Consider the following 23515-nt stretch of genomic DNA (forward strand, 5'->3'; position numbering starts at 1 on the left):
AAACCTGTTAAGCACGCATCTTACTTTCTTACAAACATAAGAGAGCAGATGCGTGCTTTGATCGAAAGATCATTCAAGATTACCTTTGTTTGGGTATCATCTCACTGCTCAATCTACGGCAATGAAAAGGCGGACTCGCTAGCAAAGGTGGGCGCACAGGAAGGTGAGGTTTATGATAGACAATTCTCGAGCAACGAGTTTTTCCCATTAGTCCGTCAGAGTACTCTTCAAAGTTGGCAAAGAAATTGGACACACAACGAACTTGGACGGTGGCTATTTTCCATAGTTCCAAAAGTTTCTGGGCGAGCGTGGTTCAGAGGTGAGGACTTAAGTCGAGGCTTCATTCGCGTGATGTCGAGACTTATGTCTAATCACTATTCACTAAACGCACATCTGTACAGAATAAACCTTGTCGATAGCAACTTATGTAGGTGCGGAGCCGGTTATGATGACATCGATCACGTAGTTTGGTTCTGCTCGGAAAACGACGTCTCCAGAGAGCAATTATTGGATACCCTAGTGGCCCGAGGTAAACAACCCTTCCAGGAGATAAGAGGTGTTTTGGGGGATCGTGATGTGGTCTATATGCAAGCCATTTATAGTTTTCTTTGTTCCTCTGACATAAAAGTCTAATACTTTTGTTTTTTTTTCTTTTCTTCAAAGTTTTTTTTTGTTTTGTCTCTGTCTGTCTGTCCCGTAGAGCGCCGTAGCTCTGGCCGTCCGGAAGATGCTCCCAGTCGAACCATTCTTCGAGCACGACGACACACCACATCGTCCCCGACGCCAAATGACCGGATGAGCTGCTGAAATTCCTTGATTATGATGATTCCCTGATCCCCGAATCCTAATCCCCGTCCATCCTTAAACATTGTAAACCTAACCTCGAGTCACCACGAGTACGTTGGCTTATTTCCCTCTCTTACTAATTTAATAATAAGATTATGTCGATTGTACATATCGCAAAGAAACGTGGCTCCGTAAAGTGTTATACACGCCCGAGCCTACCAAATAAACGAAATTGGAAAAAAAAAAATAGATTCAAGTTATACTGAAGGTGATTACCTCCGCTTTTTTTCAATATCAACAAAAAATGTAGGCAATTATTTTGTGTAAATATGCATAACTAATGTTGTTATAATTTTGATATGAAATAAAACTAGCCACAGACACATTTTTATCGAATTATCTAATTATAACACACGTTGTTTTAAATAACAACCATTGCTAGAATTGAGTTAAAATTTTGTTATGGATTCCTGATCGGGCTTCAACATGAAAACTCTACTTTTAAGAGCTACGTTCAAGAATTGTCAAAATAATAAACCCAATTGGTTTGTATGCTGTGCTGCACATTGAACCTCTGGTAAAAAAATCGTCGACGGCTTCATTCACCGTAATTTTACTCGTTGGTGATGGTGTTTATAGCGTCATGGTCAAAACATTTTCGAAAACAAATTCCTGGGTCAGAAAACACTGTGCGACGGTGTTTCTTGAAAACTTTTCCTCAAACCTCCAATATTCAAATAAAAAATCTTCTGAAAGGGAAATACTCTTCTGAAGTATTGAATGGTGTTCCCTTGAAAAAACGAGTGAATTAAGTTATGGATTCAGGGAGGCATGTCCTTCAATTCAGTTCCTGTAAATTTGGTGAGCATCCGTCTAGCGTACTTGGAGATGTGGGTTCGATTCCCACCGGCAGGCAGAGGATTATCATAAATATTCACAAACACATATTTTCAGTCTTCAGTATCTTTTATTATAAAATAGAAGTCGATAAACAAAAACTTTTATGATAGTAAGTTCGAAAATTCATCTAAAAATTTTCATCTCCAATTTTTTATACAAATTTCCGCTGGAAATTTATCCAAAATTCCTCCCACCGGTATTTGTTGACCACGCAACAGTATCCCCCTCGACATTGGTTACCTGGTTTCCCAGAGAATATGATCTGATGCTGCTACAGTTCACAATTAAAATTCCTCCATTAGGTGTTCATCTAGGTGAATTTCTCCAAGAACTACCCGGAAAATTTTTGCAGGATTTTATTTATGAAATTCCTCAGAAATTTATTTGGGAATTCCTACAGAGATATTTCCAACAATCCTCACTGTAGGATGTAGGATTTCCGACGGAATACTTAGAGGAATTTCTGGAACAATTGCAGAAGATTATTTTGGAGACTACCTGGAAGAACGTGAAGGCGAACTTTTTACAAAATTTAGACTTCTCAAGATTTTTTTTTTAGATGTTGAAGGAAATTAATCCAAATATTTCACTGTTTCATGGAGAAATTCCAGGGAGATTCTGAAATAATTGGAATTCCTGGCAAACATTTCAGAGATATTTCAGAGGGAGTCTGCTGTCAAATTTCTGGGGGATCTCCAGAGGAATACCTGTAGGGATCTCCGCTAGAACTCTTGTAAGAATCTTTGGAGAAGCTCCTAAGGCATTCTCCGGATGAATTGCAAAGGAATCCCTGGAGGAATTGCCGTGAGAGCTTTTGAAAATTCCTGGGAGAATCTTCTTTAGAAATTCTGGGGAAATTTCCGGAGCAATTCCGCTTCCGTAGGAACTCCTGGGAGAATTTCAGATGGAATATGAGCGGGCGGGCCTTCGTTAGCTTTACGGAAAATGCACGGCTACAGAGATAGACCATGTTGAAGGTGAATGTCCCGATTCGGTCAAGGAAATTTTCGGGTTGGAAATTTTCTCGACTTCCCAGGGCATAAAAATATCATCGTGTTAGCCTCATGGTATACGAATGCAAAAATGGTAACTTGGCTTAGAAACCTCGCAGGTAACTACTGTAGATGTGTTTGATGAACACCAAGCTGAGAGGCGGCAATGTCGCTATGGGGAATGTAATGCCCATCAGAAGAAAAAGGGGGAGGGTTTATGTATGAACGGAGGAACGTCCAGAAGAGTTTCCCGACGGACGACCGGAGGAAATCCCGGGGAATTTACGGAGCAAATCGGCGGATCTCCGGAACAACTCCTGCGGGTATTTCCTAATGAATTCTGGGGGTAATTTCTGGATGAATTCCTGGAGATACATATGGGCATTGGCGTAACTAGCTTCCTTGCCTAGACGGGGCTATAGCCCCTGAATCTATTTTCTTTATTTTGAACTTCTTTTCCAAAATTCTCGAACATTTTACCACCTCATTAAGTTACCTTGATGGTAATGTGATAAATCCGGTCCAACCACCTAAGGCAATTGCCGATCATCCATATACTCTTCTCCCAAAAACGTGCTTTCTGTTATAGCCCACAGTATCGAAGAGTGTTTGTTTACCTGGCGATGATTTCTACAACGACTCAAATTTATGGCTTATGGCTATTGCATCTAACAAGTGTGGTAGCGCTCGGCATCGTCCAGCACACTCAAAGGACAATATGTGTTGGATCGCCGTCAGATTCCCACCAAGGCATTGAATGTCGTGCATATTTTTATAAATATTCCATCTATCTCAAATGAAAAAAATGATGCAACATTCCTCTAGGTATTCCGACGGGAATCCTCCAAATTCATCGATGAGAATCTTTTAGTGTTTTCGACGGGAATGTTCCAAAGATTTCGACGGGATTCCTCCAAGTATACCGAAGGGAACCGCCAGGGATTCCAACAGGAATGTTCCAGGGATTTCAAATCCTCCCGGGATGTAGATTGGAAATCTGCAGGGTTTCAGATGGGAATGTTCCGGGAATTCTAAGGGGCTGTCCATAAACCACGCGGACAAGTTTTGATCAGTTTTGGATAGCCCCCTCCCCCAGCGTGGACAGTTGCTCACACAAATTTAAAAAAATGTATGAACCGTTGACATTCGCCAAACACCCCGCTTCCCCTAAACTGTCCATGTGGTATATTATTATTATTTATTCAGACTAAGGCCGAAGTGGCCTGTGCGGTATATAAGAGTCTTCTCCATTCGGCTCGGTCCATGGCTACACGTCGCCAACCACGCAGTCTACGGAGGTCCGCAAGTCATCTTCCACCTGATCGATCCACCTTGCCCGCTGCGCACCTCGCCTTCTTGTGCCCGTCGGATCGTTGTCGAGAACCATTTTCACCGGGTTACTGTCCGACATTCTGGCTACGTGCCCGGCCCATCGCAGTCGTCCGATTTTCGCGGTGTGAACGATGGATGGTTCTCCCAACAGCTGATGCAATTCGTGGTTCATTCGCCTCCTCCACGTACCGTCCGCCTTCTGCACCCCACCTTAAATTGTACGCAGCACTTGGACCTGGGAAAAACTTTCGAAAACTCCAAGTGCACGTTGGTCCTCCACGAGCATCGTCCAGGTCTCGTGTCCGTAGAGGACTACCGGTCTAATTAGCGTTTTGTAGATTGTCAGTTTGGTCCATGTGGTATATGGACAGACCCTAATGAGATCATGGAGGTGGTTATCGACTGTAATTGACTCGTTGAAGTGTTTATCGGCTATGCAGTCTGATGACCAGCTAAAACGCTATATTAATTCTGATCCGACGTTTCGGTACCTTTATTGGTCCTTTTTCAATGGATGAGCGATTTTAATCCATTGAAAAAGGACCAATAAAGGTACCGAAACGTCGGATCAGAATTAATATAGCATTTTAGCTGGTCATCAGACTGCATAGCCGATAAACACACCTAATGAGATCCTCTAGATATCTTCCATCCTCCAGGAATACTTACTTACGGATCCTGTACACCTCCGGTGGTGCAAAGGGCCGACTTGAAAGATCTCCATCCTGAGCGTTGCCCGGCTATCGCTTTAACCTGTTGCCAGGTTAGATTTCGGTCGACTTCTTTTATTTCTTTATTGAGGCTTCGCCGCCATGAGCCTCTGGGTCTGCCTCTGCTGCGATGTCCCGCTGGGTTCCATTCCAGTCTAATGCTTGTTTACAGATTTCGTTTCCGCTCCTACGTAGAGTGTGGCCGACCCAGCCCCACTTCCGATCCCGAATTTCTGTTGCTATCGGCCTCTGGTGACAACGACGATGGAGCTCGTTGTGAGGCCACCAGGCCCGAATTATATACCGCAGGCATCTGTTAATGAACACCTGCAGCCGTTGAGTGTTCTCCACTGATACACACCATGTTTCGCTAGCGTATAACAGCACAGATTTCACGTTACTTATAGTTGAAAATTCGTATTTTAATGCGTTCACTTATCTGCCTGTTTTTCCAGATATTTCTTAAACTCGCAAAGGCTGCCTTTGCTGTCTTGATCCGTGCGCCTATGTCGATCTTGGTACCGCCGTCTGACGCAATTTGGCTACCAAGATATTGGAAGCTTTCAACATTCTCCACTGGTTGCCCGGCTACTGTGAAACTGGAAGGAGTCACCGTGTTTACATCCAACGATTTGGTTTTGTTGACGTTGATGACTAAACCTGCCGAAGAAGAGCGCTCGGCAAGGTCGTTGAGGTTACTCTGCATATCAGAGCGCCGTTGCGCGAGGAGTGCAACGTCATCAGCCAATTCGAAGTCGTTTAGGTGCTCCATGGTTATAGGCTGCCATAACAGCCCGCGGTTTGGTTCACGGTCATTCGCATCTACCAGAATCTCATCGATTACGATGAGGAACAGTAACGGTGATAGGATACATCCTTGGCTCACACCAGCTACGACCCGGATAGGGTCGGACAGGACCCCATTGTGCAGCACTCTACACGAAAAGGCCTCGTACTGTGCTTCGATGAGGCCGATGATTTTCTCAGGAACCCCCTTGCGTCTCAGGGCGCCCCAAATATTCTCGTGATTGAGACGGTCGAAAGCTTTTTCGTAGTCAATGAATACCAAGTAAAGGGACTCTTGGAACCTGCTCCAGAATGATGCGGAGCGTGACAATATCGTCCACACAGGATCTTCCGGCACGGAATCCGGCTTGCTGCCGCCGGAGAGTCGCATCGATCTTCTCCTGAATCCGGGCTAGGATAATTTTGCACAGAACTTTGAGAACGGTACACAGCAACATAATGCCTCGCCAGTTATCGCATACAGTCAGGTCACCCTTTTTGGGCACCTTCACTAAGATACCTTGCATCTAGTCGACCGGGAAAGTTGCGGTATCCCAGATATTACGAAATAAACGATGCAGTAGTTGAGCGGATGTCATGAGGTCAGCTTTGAGCATCTCGGCTGATATGCGGTCGACCCCTGGGGCTTTATTTGATTTCATGCTTTGGATGGCTGTTTGAATCTCTAGCAGTGATGGAGCTTCGGTATTGACGCGTGTTATACGTCGGATCCTGGGCAGATCATGCCGAGGTGGTGATGGCCTGGCTGGCACTTGAAAAAGTTGTTCGAAGTGCTCGAACCAGCGTTTCAGCTGGTCAGTTGAGTCGGTCAATAACTGATCATTCGCGTCTTTCACAGGCATCGTCGCATTCATCTTCGCCCCGCTTAAACGTCCTGAGATATCGTAGAGGAGGCGAATGTCCCCGGTTGCGGCGGCTCTCTCTCCTTCGTCGGCCAGAGAGTCTGCCCACGCTCGCTTGTCCCGACGACATGAGCGTTTTACTTCCTTCTCAAGAGCCGCGTATCGTTGGCGGGCTAAGACTTTGGCTCCTCTGGTTTTCGATCGCTCTATCGCGGCTTTGGCTTCTCTTCGCTCCTCTATCTTCCTCCAGGTCTCATCGGTTCCATTGTTTTTCTCCGATTGCATAGTTCGCCCAGATTATTCTCGCTGGTGGCGATGAAGGCATTCTTGATGGCGGTCCATTGGTCTTCCGCGCTGTCACCTTCCAGAATATCTGCAGCACGTGTATCCAGTTCTTCAACGAAGGACCGCTTCATAGTGGCATCTTCCAGTCGGCGTGTGTTGAATCGTCGTCCAACTTCCTCCTGCCGACGAATCCGCGCAATGCGCAGGCGTATTTCGCTGATGAGGAGGTGATGATCAGACGCGATATCGGCACTACGTTTATTCCGTACATCAAGAAGGCTCCGTTTCCATTTTCGGCTGATGCAGATGTGTTCGATTTGAATTTCTGTAAAGCCGTCACGGGGACTCTCGTGACCTTGTGAACCGGTCCATGAGGGAAGAGCGATCCCCCGATCATCATGTCGTTATTACCACAAAATTCTGCGAATAGCTCTCCGTTTTCGCTCATTTCTCCGAGACCATGGCGTCCCATAATGCGCTCATGGTTCGAGTTGTCGGATCCGATCTTCGCATTGAAGTCACCCAAACAGATCTTCATATCACCCTTCGGGATTCTATCTACGACGGCATTGAGTTGACTGTAGAAGTTCTCTTTGTCTTGCAGATCGGCAGCATCGGTTGGCGCATAACATTGGATTATAGTAAGATTTCGGACCCGTGTTCTAAATCTGGCAACGATTATCCTTTCACTTATAGGTTCCCACTTCATAAGCGCAGAGTGTGCCTGAGCGCTTAGTAGGAATCCAACTCCGCGTTGCCTCCAGGAATAATGACGGGAATATTCCAGGAATTTGAACGAGAATGTTCCATGGATTCGGACGGGAATGTTCCAAAGAATCGGAGGGAAATATTTCATGAATTCCAATGAGAATCTTCTGGAGTTTCAGAATGAAACCCTGGAATTTCGACGGGAATATTCCAAGAACTCTGGCGGGAATGTTCCAGGAATTCCAACGGGAATGTTCCAGAGATTTCGTCGGAAATCCTCCAGGAATTCCAAAGTGAATGTTCCAGGGATGTAGAAGCAAATCGTCGATGGATTCCGAAGCAATCTGTCGAGGGATCCAGAAGAAAATCATCGAACACCGAGTTAATCCTTCAGAGATTCCGTAAAGTATCCTCCAAAGGAAATCCTCCAGAGATGTCGAAGCAAATCGTTGAGTGCTATATGGAAATAAAATTTTTAAGGGATTCCGAATAACATCTTCGAAGGATTTCGAAGTAAATCGTCAAGGGAGTCCAAACTAAATCTACGAGGAATTTCGAAGCAAACCGTCGATGTATTCTGAAGCGAATCGTCGAATGATTCCGAAGCAATTCGTCGAAGATTTTTGAAGCAAATCGTCGGAGGGATTCCGAAGTAAATCCGAGGGACTGCGTATTAAATATTCAAGGAATTCTTAAGTAAACCGTCGAAGAATTCTGAAACAAATCGTCAAGGAATTCAGAAACATATAGCAATTCAATCCGAAACAAATCTTCGAACAACTGAATTCCAAAGAAAATAAACGCAAGATTCTGAAGACAATCCTCCATGGATTACGAAGGGTATCCCCCTCAGATTCCCGAGGGTATCCCTCAATGACACCAAAACGAGTCCAGTGTGACTTCTTCTGAATTCCGGTTGGAATACTTCAATGATTGTATTTGATATTATTGATATTATCGGGATTGATCGCCGTGCCGTGGAAAAGGCTTTTGTGCCTTTAAAGAGCGAGGATTGGACTCACGATCAATACCAGCAAAACGAAGTACATGGTCGCTGGCAATCAACGTGGGTTCATTAGTGGTGGTGGTAGCGAAATGGTGCTGAATGGTGAAAGATTTGAAGTGGTAGAAGAATTTGTGTATCTTGGACCATTAGTGACGTGCGTTAATGATGTTACCCTCGAGGTGAAAAGGCGTATTGTAGCTGAAAATAGGGCTTATTACGGACTTCGTAACCAGCGTAAGTGCCGTAGTCTGCAAAGGAAGACAAAATTCGCGCTGTATACTACTTTGATTCTTCCGGTGGCCTTATACGCCCATGAAACATGGACGTTAAAGGAGGATGGTCGGAGAGCTTTCGGAGTATTTCAGTGTAAGGTGCTGCGGACAATACTCGGCGGTAAACAGGAGAACGGTATCTGGCAGCGTCGCATGAATCACGAATTGTACCAGGTGTATAAAGGGCTGGATATTATTAAGCTTATACAACACGGCAGACTACGGTGGGCTGGACACGTTGTTCATATACCGGAAGAACGTCAAGCAAAGATAATATTTAGTAGAGAACCCGGAAGAGGCCGCATGCTTCGTGGAAGGCCGCGTATACGAATGGCTTTTTTTCTGAAAGGAATTCCTCAGAGGTTCCAATGATAATTCTTCTCGGATTCTGATGGGAATTCCTCTCGAACGCTGATTGGAATTGTGGGTGTTATCATACTGCATTGATGCTTTCAAATTAATTAGATATTGCCTTTTCATAATTACCACCAGCGAATCATTTTTTCTTAGATGCGCATGCGGAACATGCGACAAAAGAGAACCAACGACAAAGATTTGATTTAGTCGGAGATAACAATGATAAAGATCCGAAAAATTTTTGTCAGCAACAAAAAAGAAGACAATTTTGTTACTAACTTTTCATCCCGTTATTTTACATTATCTCTACAGCAAATTTCGGTTTTATGCTATCATAGTTTCTGCCTTTCTGATTTCTTTATGGAAAATGCTTCTTTGGTAATTGCAATTTTTGCTTTTAAAAGTGCTAAATTATTTTTGTTTCGTGAAAAAAAATTAATTGATTATGGAAATTTTGCATTATTTGTGGAAATTTTAATTTTATTATATTTTACCCTGATTTTTCTAATAGCAATTTCCAATTTTGTTTATGATTCTAATTTTATAGGAGGAGTTGTTATTTTAGTCGCTTGACGCCGCAATGATCGATGATGCCGCAGCCGGCTATATCTTAATTGAAACAAAGGTTTAAAATAAGCCTGTCTAGGGTTGAACAAATAACGATTACCGCAAATAAAAAAAATAGGTTATTCAAAACCCAACACAATAAGGATTAATAATAACATCTGCTGGTTAGATATTGCTCAAAAACTGATTTATGTGGAGAAATCTGCCAACTTATAACCCTGTACAACGCTCACCCGGTTTCCGAAACTATTAGGAAATTGATTTGCCTCAAACGGTATTGTTTGTAAAACCACTTCCAACTATCGTTTGCGGTATCAGTTTCATTACACGTAGTTCACACACATGTTGGGCAGGGAAGGAGCAATTTACACGATCTACTGCAGTCCCACCCCACCACCACTTGATAGACCAACGACGAGATAGGTCTGCGGCGTTGCAGTTTAATTACTTTTGCCTTTAAGTCTAATGAATTTGCTTCAGCACTAAATTCGCATCGGATCGACGGATGCAACAATAAAGATGTTTCACTCTGATGGTGCCAATCTCGAAGGCCATTAAAGAGCACCCCGGCTAGTCGACAGACGGCCTGCGTATGCACCGAATTCATGGTTGCTCTGGTTTATGGGGCCAATTTTACACAAAAATCCTAATCATGATTGGAGAGCGAATAAATTGGACCGCATACTGAAAGGTGTGACTTGACGGTTCATTAATTCAGCCAGACTCAACCACCTGTGGGGTGTTTGGTACGTTTGAATAGAAAAAAAACTAGACTGGTAGATTTTATCACATTGTCCGGAAGACCACCACTGGGGTTTCGATTTTGCAGTGCACGAATTGACGAAAAATCATGTGCTGGAATGTGCCAATCACCGAAATGCAAAGTAGCGGAAATTATTAGGTGCATAAGTTGCAACGATAGCCTTAGTGGCCGCAACCCAAAAGATTAAATCAACAATACTTCAAACGATCAATTGTAGAACAAATGTACCGAATACAATTATCATTTTTTTTTTTGGAATCTTATGAAGCGAGCTCAAATTTGTAATGTTTCAAAACAAAACAAAATACAAGGGACGTGTAGATACTTAAGGGATGATGATTATAATTTTCTATTTTGACCAGTAAAATTAACCAGATACTTATCTGTGCGTAGCCGTTGATGATCAGTAGATGTGCCAAATTTGTGCTACAATTTCAAATCAAACCACTACACTGGGAGATGCGGTGCTAAAGGGAAATGGAATTTGAAATTGACTCGATTGCTTATATGGAAGAATTGCGATTTACATGCGTTTCGAGCAAAGTTGGCACAAAAGAATGTAAGCGAAGCTGTTTGCCTGCTGATCTAGATTTTATTTTCTATTGACTGATGCGATTATTGCTGGTTTGCGATTGGATTTGGAGAAAACATTCGCTAGTCGCTTTTGGGGAGATCGACTGATGCCCAAGGGTAAGCAGTGAAATTAATTTGATTTCCAAAATTTTACAGTTCAATAGAAAAATCTTTTCCAAGAAATATTACAATTGTCCATTAAAAGCAAGCTTATTATTTACGTTTCATGGTCAAGTGTAGAATGCCGACAAGAAAAACAACAAAGAACCTTATCAGAATATTGACTGAGCGGATGACGGACTTGTGAATATTTATTTTTGCATTCGAACGAGAAATCCGTGGGATGGAACAGAGACATCAGAAAGCAATACACCATAGTGATGCTGTGTAAATCGTATATCCGTTTTAAATATTTACCAACGTTCTCTTATTGAAAAAAAAACACGGGCATACAGTCGTGCGAAGCTGGTGGCATTCCAAACCGGCGCGGTCGTCGTGAAGTGGGACGAATTTGTCATACTCTCGAAACATCGACCCAACACAACTCCAGTCAAGAGAGCCAACGACAATCGATCATTCCCAATCAAAATGTACTGAAGAACGTTGATCGAGCCTCTGGTGACATTTAGGTGGCTGCCATCTAACTTAAGTGGAAATAACCGTCGTAGGTTCAGATATGACTAGGATTAAAAAGCCCCTCGGAAAACAAATATTTTTCTGTAGAAAATTCGCAAAATTGCATTAATAAATCAATGGTAAAACATCCTAGACCGGATCGGATCGAGTATTCTCTTCACGGACATTTAATATTCGAGTTGACTCACGCACATCACGCTGTTCACTGTTGATCGATGCCTGTCCAACAAGGAGTGGGTTAGCACCCTCTAGAGGCCTGCAATGACACTCTTGTTGCGATCGAAATTTTCAAGTTCATCACATTCGGTATTGCCTGTAACCTCGAACCCAGTGCACAGTTGTGCTGGGTGGTGCTGAGGTGAGTCAGCAGCGCACTAGTTTGAAGTTTGAAGCCTGCGATTGCTATCACAAAAATGACGAATTTTTCCTTGCTTTGTCACGGTAGCCGATACCACCAGGCCGAGGTGATCGCATTGAATGCTCCACAATCATCAACGTTGGGGCGCGTTTTAGTCGTTAATTTTATCGGTGAAGAATAGCACGTTTCAGTGAAATACCTATCCTGAGTGAATTTCAACTAATTTGTAACGAACTTCGTATACAAGTAGTTGATTTATAGGTTTCTTTACTTACAAGAGAGATCGTTGGGATTCTTATCGTTCGGACTTCTGCCTGGAAAAGTAAACTTTCATTTTCGAAATACAAATACGAAATACATTTACTAATACAGTATTGTTGACACTGACACATACAAAGTACTTATTTGCAACATTTTATTTAAAATATTAATATCTGTATGCATACGGCGCGATGCTGTCCTTTGATTCTATAGTGACCAACTAGACCAGCGGTTCTCAACCTGAGGTACATATACCCCTGCGGGTACCTTCACTGGCCCCAGGGAGTACCACGGACAAAAATGCTTAATGGCGGATGCATTCTTCTTCTTCTTCATTGGCATTACATCCCCCACTGGGACATTGCCGCCTCGCAGCTTAGTGTTCATTAAGCACTTCCACAGTTATTCACTGCGAGGTTTCTAAGCCAAGTTACCATTTCTGCATTTGTACATCATGAAGCTAACACGATGATTTTTATGCCCAGGGAAGTTGTAACATTTTCCAATCCGAAAATTGTCTAGACCGGCACCGGAAATCGAACCCAGCCTCAGCATGATCTTGCTTTGTAGCTTCTTGAAAGGAGGCTTCCGAGCCTCTTGGAAGGAGGCTTCCGAGCCTCTTGGAAGGAGGCTTCCGAGCCTCTTGGAAGGAGGCTTCCGAGCCTCTTGGAAGGAGGCTTCCGAGCCTCTTGGAAGGAGGCTTCCGAGCCTCTTGGAAGGAGGCTTCCGCGCCTCTTGGAAGGAGGCTTCCGAGCCTCTTGGAAGGAGGCTTCCGAGCCTCTTGGAAGGAGGCTTCCGAGCCTCTTGGAAGGAGGCTTCCGAGCCTCTTGGAAGGAGGCTTCCGAGCCTCTTGGAAGAAGGCTTCCGAGCCTCTTGGAAGGAGGCTTCCAAGCCTCTTGAAAGGAGGCTTCCAAGCCTCTTGAAAGGAGGCTTCCGAGCCTCTTGGAAGGAGGCTTCCGAGCCTCTTGGAAGGAGGCTTCCGAGCCTCTTGGAAGGAGGCTTCCGAGCCTCTTGGAAGGAGGCTTCCGAGCCTCTTGGAAGGAGGCTTCCGGGCCTCTTGAAAGGAGGCTTCCAGGCCTCTTGAAAGGAGGCTTCCAGGCCTCTTGAAAGGAGGCTTCCAGAGCCTCTTGGAAGGATGCTTCCGAGCCTCTTGAAGGAGGCTTCCGGGCCTCTTGAAAGGAGGCTTCCGGGCCTCTTGAAAGGAGGCTTGAGGCCTCTTGAAGGAGGCTTCCGAGCCTCTTGAAGGGGGCTTCCGGGCCTCTTGAAGGAGGCTTCCGAGCCTCTTGAAAGGAGGCTTCCAAGCCTCTTGAAAGGAGGCTTCCGAGCCTCTTGAAAGGAGGCTTCCGAGCCTCTTGAAGGAGGCTTCCGAGCCTCTTGAAGGAGGCTTCCGAGCCTCTTGAAGGAGGCTTCCGAGCCTCTTGACAGGAGGCTTCCGAGCCTCTTGAAAGGAGGCTTCCGGGCCTCTTGAAGGAGGCTTCCAGGCCTCTTGAAGGAGGCTTCCAGGCCTCTTGAAGGAGGCTTCCGGGCCTCTTGAAAGGAGGCTTGAGCCTCTTGAAAGGAGGCTTCCAGGCCTCTTGAAGGAGGCTTCCAGGCCTCTTGAAAGGAGGCTTCCAGGCCTCTTGAAGGAGGCTTCCAGGCCTCTTGAAGGAGGCTTCCAGGCCTCTTGAAAGGGAGGCTTCCGAGCCTCTTGAAGGAGGCTTCCAGGCCTCTTGAAGGAGGCTGAGCCTCTTGAAGGAGGCTTCCAGGCCTCTTGAAGGAGGCTTCCAGGCCTCTTGAAGGAGGCTTCCGGGCCTCTTGAAGGAGGCTTCCAGGCCTCTTGAAAGGAGGCCCTGAGCCTCTTGAAAGGAGGCTTCCAGGCCTCTTGAAGGAGGCTCTGAGCCTCTTGAAGGAGGCTTCCGGGCCTCTTGAAAGGAGGCTTCCAGGCCTCTTGAAGGAGGCTTCCAGGCCTCTTGAAAGGAGGCTTCCGGGCCTCTTGAAGGAGGCTTCCGGGCCTCTTGAAGGAGGCTTCCGGGCCTCTTGAAAGGAGGCTTCCGGGCCTCTTGAAGGAGGCTTCCGAGCCTCTTGAAGGAGGCTTCCGGGCCTCTTGAAAGGAGGCTTCGGGGCCTCTTGAAGGAGGCTTCCGGGCCTCTTGAAAGGAGGCTGAGCCTCTTGAAGGAGGCTGGGCCTCTTGAAGGCTTGAGCCTCTTGAAGGAGGCTTCCGGGCCTCTTGAAAGGAGGCTTCCGAGCCTCTTGAAGGAGGCTTCCGGGCCTCTTGAAGGAGGCTCTGAGCCTCTTGAAAGGAGGCTTCCAGGCCTCTTGAAGGAGGCTTCCAGGAGCCTCTTGAAAGGAGGCTTCCGGGCCTCTTGAAAGGAGGCTGGGGCCTCTTGAAGGAGGCTTCCAGGCCTCTTGAAAGGAGGCTTCCGGGCCTCTTGAAGGAGGCTTGAGGCCTCTTGAAAGGAGGCTTCCAGGCCTCTTGAAGGAGGCTTCCAGGCCTCTTGAAAGGAGGCTGGAGCCTCTTGAAAGGAGGCTTGAGCCTCTTGAAAGGAGGCTCTGAGCCTCTTGAAAGTGGCTTCCGGGCCTCTTGAAGGAGGCTTCCGAAGCTCTTGAAAGGAGGCTTCCGGGCCTCTTGAAAGGAGGCTTCCGGGCCTCTTGAAAGGGAGGCTTCCAGGCCTCTTGAAAGGAGGCTTCCAGAGCCTCTTGAAGGAGGCTTCCAGGCCTCTTGAAGGAGGCTTCCAGGCCTCTTGAAAGGAGGCTTCCTGAGCCTCTTGAAAGGGAGGCTGAGCCTCTTGAAGGAGGCTTCCAGGCCTCTTGAAAGGAGGCTTCCAGGCCTCTTGAAAGGAGGCTTCAGCCTCTTGCAAGGAGGCTTCCGGGCCTCTTGCAAGGAGGCTCCCGAGCCACTTTTGAAGGAGCCTTCCGAGTCTCTTGAAAGGATGCCTCCGAGCCTCTTGAAAGCAGGCTTCCGAGCCTCTTGAAAGGAGGCTTCCGGGCCTCTTGAAGGAGGCTTCCGAGCCTCTTGAAAGGAGGCTTCCGGGCCTCTTGAAGGAGGCTTCCGACCCTCTTTAAAGAAGGCCTCCGAGCCTCTTGAAATGAGGCTTCCGAGCTTCTTGAAATGAGGCTTCCGTGCCTCTTGAAAGGAGGCTTCCGAGCCTCTTGAAAGGAGGCTTCCGAGCCTCTTGAACGGAGGCTTCCGAGCCTCTTGAAAGGAGGCTTCAGGGCTTCTTGAAAGGAGGCTTCCGGGGCCTCTTGAAGGAGGCTTCCAGGCCTCTTGAAAGGAGGCTTCCAGGCCTCTTGAAGGAGGCTTCGGGCCTCTTGAAAGGAGGCTTCCAGGCCTCTTGAAAGGAGGCTTCCGGGCCTCTTGAAGGAGGCTTCCGAGGCCTCTTGAAAGGAGGCTTCCAGGCCTCTTGAAAGGAGGCTTCCGAGCCTCTTGAAAGGAGGCTTCCGAGCCTCTTGAAAGGAGGCTTCCGAGCCTCTTGAAGGAGGCTTCCAGGCCTCTTGAAGGGAGGCCTGGGCCTCTTGAAAGGAGGCTTCCAGGCCTCTTGAAGGAGGCTTCCGGGCCTCTTGAAGGAGGCTTCCGGGCCTCTTGAAAGGAGGCTTCCAGGCCTCTTGAAGGAGGCTTGAGCCTCTTGAAGGAGGCTTCCAGGCCTCTTGAAGGAGGCTTCCTGAGCCTCTTGAAAGGAGGCTTCCAGGCCTCTTGAAAGGAGGCTTTGAGCCTCTTGAAAGGAGGCTTCCAGGCCTCTTGAAGGAGGCTTCCAGGCCTCTTGAAAGGAGGCTTGAGCCTCTTGAAAGGAGGCTTCCAGGCCTCTTGAAGGAGGCTTCCAGGCCTCTTGAAAGGAGGCTTCCGGGCCTCTTGAAAGGAGGCTTCCAGGCCTCTTGAAAGGAGGCTTCCGAGCCTCTTGAAAGGAGGCTTGAGCCTCTTGAAAGGAGGCTTCCGAGCCTCTTGAAAGGAGGCTTCCAGGCCTCTTGAAGGGAGGCCTGAGCCTCTTGAAGGAGGCTTCCGGGCCTCTTGAAGGAGGCTTCCAGGCCTCTTGAAAGGAGGCTTGAGCCTCTTGAAAGGAGGCTTCTGAGCCTCTTGAAAGGAGGCTTCTGAGCCTCTTGAAAGGAGGCTTGAGCCTCTTGAAGGAGGCTTCCGGGCCTCTTGAAGGAGGCTTGAGCCTCTTGAAAGGAGGCTTCCAGGCCTCTTGAAAGGAGGCTTCTGAGCCTCTTGAAGGAGGCTTTGAGCCTCTTGAAGGAGGCTTCCGGGCCTCTTGAAGGGCTTCCGGGCCTCTTGAAAGGAGGCTTGAGCCTCTTGAAAGGAGGCTTCCGGGCCTCTTGAAAGGAGGCTTCCGGGCCTCTTGAAAGGAGGCTTCCAGGCCTCTTGAAGGAGGCTTCCGGGCCTCTTGAAAGGAGGCTTCCGGCCTCTTGAAGGAGGCTTCCAGGCCTCTTGAAAGGAGGCTTCTGGGCCTCTTGAAAGGAGGCTTCTGAGCCTCTTGAAAGGAGGCTTGAGCCTCTTGAAAGGAGGCTTCCGAGCCTCTTGAAGGAGGCTCTGAGCCTCTTGAAAGGAGGCTTCCAGGCCTCTTGAAGGAGGCTTCCGAGCCTCTTGAAAGGAGGCTTCCGGGCCTCTTGAAAGGAGGCTTCTGGAGCCTCTTGAAGGAGGCTTCCGGGCCTCTTGAAAGGAGGCTTGAGCCTCTTGAAAGAAGGCTTCCGAGCCTCTTGAAAGGAGGCTTTCCAGCCTCTTGAAAGGAGGCTTCCGAGCCTCTTGAAAGGAGGCTTCCGAGCCTCTTGAAAGGAGGCTTCCGAGCCTCTTGAAAGAAGGCTTCCGAGCCTCTTGAAAGGAGGCTTCCGAGCCTGCAACCCAGCGGGACATCGAAGCAGAGGCATACCAAGAGGCTCAGAGGCGACCGAAATCTAACCTGGCAACAGGTTAAAGCGACAGCTGAACATCGCATCGCTCAGGATGGAGATCTTCCAAGTCGGTCCTTTGCACCACCGGAGGTGTACGGGACCCATAACTAACTAACTCATCAGCATGTTGCATTTTTGTAATTTTCGAGCTCTTTAGCTTTTGGAATTTCTTTCAGTCTTGGCAGTCTGTAAAATCAGCAAAAAGTAGTGAAGCTTTAGCGCTTCAGGTTAATTTCCTTTATTCAATAATACTTCCATCGCTTTTATAAAAGTCTTCTTCAGTTTAGGAATACGTGTGCCAAGTTTTATTGAATAATAAACCTTTTTAATGTCACACGTTTCTCAAGTTACATTAATCACCAACCTGCTCATTGCATAAAATATTTAAAAAAAATCCGAATAACTGTTTTGAAGGTAGCCCTACGGACGAAACCCTGCTGGGAATGTTCCGCAGTCCAGACAGAACCCAGCCGAGGTAGACTTCATCTCCAATAGAATTATGTACCATGAAGATGAAGTCTACCTCGGCTGGGTTCTGGTCAAATAAATCAAACAAAAACTGACATGTGATAAAACTTTATTTAAAAAACGATAAATTCAAAAACCCTAATTAATCAACTTCTCGTTGTGAGCCCAACGCTGAAGGTGAACTCACCTCACCCAATCGCATTAATCCCTTTCGGATGAATCTTCCGAGAAAATCCCCCGGTTGGGTGTGGTTCGCCCCAATCCAACTGCGCACCGACTGTGCAGCACAGCCGCAGAATAGCACAACAGAGTCCCAATTCTCATTTCTCCTCACGGCTCCCGAGTGCCGCCCCGCTCCAATCATAACCTTGAAGTGTTTGCTCATTTCTCGAGAATTCTCACGTGACTGGAATTCTGGACGAGCAAACCCAAACACAACGAGTGGCAGTCTTATGCGGTGTCCCATCCAAGGTGAATAACAACATACGGGGGAGAGCGGGACATGATGTCCAGCTAAGTGAGTAATATTTAAATTATGAAGATGTTTTTAAGGATTCTTAGATCAGCAAACAGCAAGCTGATGAGATCTGGAGTATGCACCTAACTAGGGGATGGCAGATTTTAATACAGTTCAGCATTAGAACCTTACAGAAACTGCATGTTACATCCCCTTCCGGGCAAGTGAGGGATGCGATGCGATTCTGTCCGAGAAACTCAAGCACGATGCTCTCCCTACGGAATCGCAAGCGAGTTAGCTCGTGCATGCAGTCTTGATGATTGAGATTTGAGTATGATTCTACCAACACTGCTCGCAGCTTAGTATTCTCTAAGCACAGATTAGTTTCGCTCAGAACATTTCACACACTGTGCTTTTGTTTGGTAGTAAGCGTTCTGAAAGCTGTTACGGTCGTTCCTACTGTCAATACCAACTGGCTTTCGGATTAGCGCCATTTCCACGTAAATCCTCCGTACTGGCTGGATTATGAAAATCTGATCGTAGTAAAATGGGCAAAAACGTTTTATTGTTAAATCGCGTTTCCTCAAAATGGGGCATTATCGGACAAGATTTTTCTTCGGAACTTGGAAGTTCACAACCAAAATATGATCCTCAACTAAATATTTCTGCGGAAAAAACAAGTTTTCTTTTAATTTAATTTTAACTCTTTTCTTCTCGGTATTACTTGCTGAGGGTCGTGGGTTCGAGTCCCATCAAAGGAAAGTAGTTATCCCCAATACATTTTTCAAATCATAATCTTCCATATAATGTACACATACTTACATCTGAGTTTTCAGATCGCCGGATTGTTAAATTTCCGTGAAAAGACTTTACTTAATTATATCGTCGCAGCTTGTTACTGAATAAATAAATATCTTAATTGCATTTTAGACTATTCTCCCCTGCAAACTTCTACGGAATGATAGAGGGATTCATCCTCGAATGAAATCGAAATGAGTTCGCTCGTAAACCTACAACCAAGAGAATTTGCAAATTCCAGGAAAATGCAGATGAGTTAAGATGAAACGTTGATGATTTCACTGGTGTTGCCGTGTGCCCTGCATGGCTGAATCTTCGGCAAATACCAATGAAGTGGCATGGCAGCAGAATGCTTGACAAAGTGCTTTCGGCGCGACGCAAAACATGGTTCGTCTCCTCGTTCGAGGACACTCACTCGAATGAGGTCATAGCTGCGATACCTGCGAAGAAGGTGGCTTGGCTTACCTTGACAATTAATCCAATTCACAAGGGTTGATGTGGTAAGGAATACATTCGAGCGGAAGACGTAATCTGTAATGAAAACAAACAAAACTGTGAGATACGAAATGGGAAACGGCTGCCGCTGATAGGCCTATATTGAGTAAGCTAAGCATGGCAATAACGCAATTTTGAGTTATCGGTTCCAGCCGAAAAAGGAATTGAATTTCAAACCCAAAAGTAGGGGATTTAACAAAACAAAAATGACAAAGCGGGAAGGGAAACCTGTTTTTGTTTGAACGTCCGGGTTGCTCACAAATGGAAGTAAGTGATTTCTTTTATTAGATTAAATCTGAATAACAGGAATGTACGAAGATTACTATATTGATTTCGTTTGTCAATCAATACAGCCTGTCAAAGATATTTTGATCTGAAAACTTATCGTAACACTCAAAAGTGTTACCACTGAGTTCCTAATACTCAAAAACGATAATTTTATGCAACGAGTTGCAAAGAAGGATGTGATCGATCATTTAGTAATCTGCGTACGATCATTTAGTAGTTTGTCAATAACTCATTCCAGAGACAAAATTTCAGAATGTATGGTGGACTTCTTGTTCAAAGGTTTATCTACAAATCTACTTAACAGCTCGTTGTTTGAATTTCACTAATAACGGAGCCATAGCGCTGGTAGCTTCAACTTATACTAAATGATTAGATATTTTGTTATTATTTAACAACTAGCACCTTAGCTCTTTCAATAGTGAAATTAGAACATCAATCTGATAGGCAGAGTTGTAGAAAAACCTTCGCACTAGAAGTCCACCATACAACACATTTTGAAATTTAGCCTCTGGAATGAGATATTGGCAAACTACTAAATGATCGAAAGCAGATTACTAAATGATCGATAACATTATTGGTTGCAAAAACACATTTTTCTGCACCACTATAGCTGTACGTTGATTCAACGAGGCTTACTTAATACTTGATACTTGATGGGCTACAGCTCTTCGATGAACCTACGCCGAATGGAGTATCCTTCTCCACTGGACTCGATCCTGGGCCAATCGCTTCCAGTCGCCCTGAACGTTGACTAGGCTTGCCAAAAACTCCTCGCCGAGTAGAAAATGAGCAAGAGCAAGAGTTTTTTTGAGGAGCAGAAATAAGCATCAAAACTCACAACATTGTGCATCATTGAACCCGAGCTTGTGCGTCGCAAAACAAGAGCGAGTCTATCTGTTCATCTTTTTCTTGTGGTGCGTCACTCACTTACACTCACACTCAAACAGCCTCCAAGATTTTTTTCGCATACAAAGCGTCGCTCCGGAGGTTGAATGAGTGCTCTTTCACCCGACGCCTCACTCACATGTGTTTTTGTTTTGCTTTTCCTCACTCTGTGTTTTTGTACCTCTGCTTTTTTACGCTTCCTCTCAATTGTGAGGATGCGAAGGCAGCATTTTGCTGATGATGATTTTAGTTAACTCTAGCGAGTGTGAGGAGTTTTGTCAAGCCTGACGTTGAGCGCCCTCAGGTCCTCTTCAACTGCAAAAAGCCATCGTGTACGCGGCCTTCCACGAAGTATGCGGCCTCTTCCGGGTTCTTTACTAAATATTATCTTCGCTTAACGTTGTTCCGGCATACAAACAACGTGTCCAGCCCACCGTAGTCTGCCGTGTTGTATAAGCTTAATAATGTCCAGCCCTTTATACACCTGGTACAACTCGTGATTCATGCGACGCCGCCAGATAGCGTTCTCCTGTTTACCGCCGAGTATTGTCCGCAGCACCTTGCGCTCAAACACTCCGAAAGCTCTCCGATCAGCCTCCTTTAACGTCCATGTTTCATGGGCGTATAAGGCCACCGGAAGAATCAGAGTAGTATACAGCGCAAATTTTGTCTTCGTTTGCAGACTACGGGACTTAATCTGGTTACGAAGTCCGTTATAAGCCCTATTTGCAGCTGCGATACGCCTTTTCACCTCGCGGGTAATCATTATCGCACGTTACTAATGTTCCAAGATATATTTCAAATGTTTCACCATCTAGCACCATTTCACTGCATCTGAATCCACATTGATTGCCATGCGACTATGTACTTCGTTTTGCTGGTATTGGTCGTAAGTCAAATCCTCGCTGTCTCCCTCTTAAAAGGCACAGAAGCCTCTTCCACGGCACGGCGATCAATCCCGATAATATCGATATCGTCCGCAAATCTCAGGAGTATATGTGATCTTGTGCTAATGGTACCGCTCCTTCGCTCACCAGCTCTACTAATCGCTCCCTCGAGCGCTATATTAAATAATAGATTCGAGAGTGCATCACCCTGCTTCAATCCATCTAAGGCAGGGCTGCCCAACGTACGGCCCGCGGGCCGGATGCGGCCCTCGGCGCCATGTTTTGTGGCCCGCGGCATGTAAGAAAAATAAACTCATAATCGGCCCGCCAGCTTTTCTATCTAGCTCCAAAAGTTTTTTTTTATTATTCATAATTTAATATGTAAGTTTTAAATCAAAGTTCGCGCTGCAAAACCATTAATTTGAATTTGAAACGAAAAATAATATTTTACATAATTTGAAATGATTGCATAAGCAACCCCAAGACACAAAATGTTGATGTGGGACATCGCGTTTCCAATAAAGATTAGTCAAAGTAGTTTATGTTCACGTTGGGAAAAGGAAGGCCGGTTTGCTTGATTTATTTGGAAAGTTTCGCTATATAGAAGGAATAAAATCTGAATTCAAGCATTCTATGAAATATGATATTTGAAAAGGCCAAGGTAGGAAACAAAAGTTGATTGAATTTCAAAGGTTTCAATTTGAATGTCCATTTATTTATTCAAATTATTGGTATAATGGATTATAGAAGCAACAAGCTCTCTTTACTCAAGCTAATATAAAGAAAATGCAGTACAGGCCAGTTTTGCTATTAGTAAAATTTGGGCAAAACAGATGAAACCTTTCCAGGACGGAGAACTTATTAAGGAATTTATTTCGGTGATTGTTGACATCGTGTCCTAAGAAAACAGCCTCCGGAACACGGTGAAGAGTAAAAGTTTTCGCAGAAGATTTGAAAACTACTTGACGTGAGAAAGCTGCCAGCTTCATATTCGCAAACGACGAAAATACTGACACAAAAAACGTGGCAAAAGTGGCTTTCTTCATGGTCATTTTCGAATGACAGAGCAATTGGTAGCTTTATTTCCAATGCAAAGAACAACTAACGAGGAAACCTGAGGACCTGTCTAACTAAACCAGTTAAGACCTGTCTAACTAGAAGAACTTTTTTCTCCTTGGAAAACTTAAATGACCTTACGACTGATGGTGCACCAACAATAACAGGAAAGAACAATGGCGTTGTAACAATTCTAAGCAAGGAAAAGCGATCACATAGGTACCAATTATGAATAATGTTAACGAAAATAAAAGCCGAATACAAAAACTTGCTGTATTATTGTGAATTTTTATGCTTGAGATTTTATTCTTTTTGAAAAAAATGGCACTATTTTTACAAGATAAGCTGAGCTGAATGATTCTCAATAGATAATTGAATTGGATTTTCGAGCAGATATCGCCAAACATCTCAATAACTTGAACAAAATGCACCTTGGCACAGTGGGTTTGCTAATGTTTCAATGCAACGACGAAAACAAAATAAACAAAAAAGATTGTTTGAACGTAATAAAATCGTGTTTAGTTTTTCTAGAAAATAAAAAAAATAAAAACATTTAAAAAGTTATGTACAAAATATTTTCTGGCCCGCCAGCAAATGTGAATTCTAAAAAATGGCCCATGGCTTGAAAAGGTTGGGCAGGCCTGATCTAAGGTAACAAATGACGTCGATATTTCATCCGCAACCCTTACACTTGATTTCGATCCGTCCAACGTTATTTGAATCAGCCGTATCAGTTTCGCAAGAAAACCATGTACAAGCATAATTTGCCACAATTCATTCCGTTTCACTGAATCGTACGCCGCCTTAAAATCAATAAACAGTTAATGTGTCTGCAAGTTGTACTCCCGGAATTTATCAATTTTACATTTGATCCGTCGTTGATCGGCCCTCACGAAAACCTGCCTGGTATTCGCCGACGAAGGACTTTTAAGCGGTCTCAATCTGTTGAACAGAATACGAGATATAATTATATTATTACATTACGGCGTACATTATATAAATATAATGTACGCCGAATTAAAGAGGGTTATTCCTCGGTAATTTGCGCACTTCAGTCTGTGCCCTTTCTTAAAGAGAGGACAAATGAGGCCGTCCAACTAGCTAGCAGGCAATTCCTCGTCTTCCCATATTTTCGACATAATATGGTGCAGAACTTAGAAAAGCTG

At 45.2% G+C, this 23515-nt stretch overlaps 1 protein-coding gene across 3 annotated transcripts in view; it reads right to left on the bottom strand.

The window, feature by feature from the left end:
* Positions 1 to 23515, bottom strand: part of LOC134220208 (uncharacterized) — a 189533-nt gene that overhangs the window by 91156 nt on the left and 74862 nt on the right. For 2 of the 3 annotated variants that reach the window (XM_062699195.1, XM_062699194.1), the window contains exon 2: positions 19204 to 19269. The exons of the other annotated variant lie outside the window; for it this stretch is intronic. The gene's annotated coding sequence lies outside the window, so the exon portion shown is untranslated. The remainder of the gene's footprint in view (positions 1 to 19203; positions 19270 to 23515) is intronic. 3 annotated transcript variants of the gene reach the window in all.

This window comes from Armigeres subalbatus, chromosome 3 (genome assembly GCF_024139115.2).
Source record: "Armigeres subalbatus isolate Guangzhou_Male chromosome 3, GZ_Asu_2, whole genome shotgun sequence".
In the NCBI taxonomy this organism is placed as follows: domain Eukaryota; kingdom Metazoa; phylum Arthropoda; class Insecta; order Diptera; family Culicidae; genus Armigeres; species Armigeres subalbatus.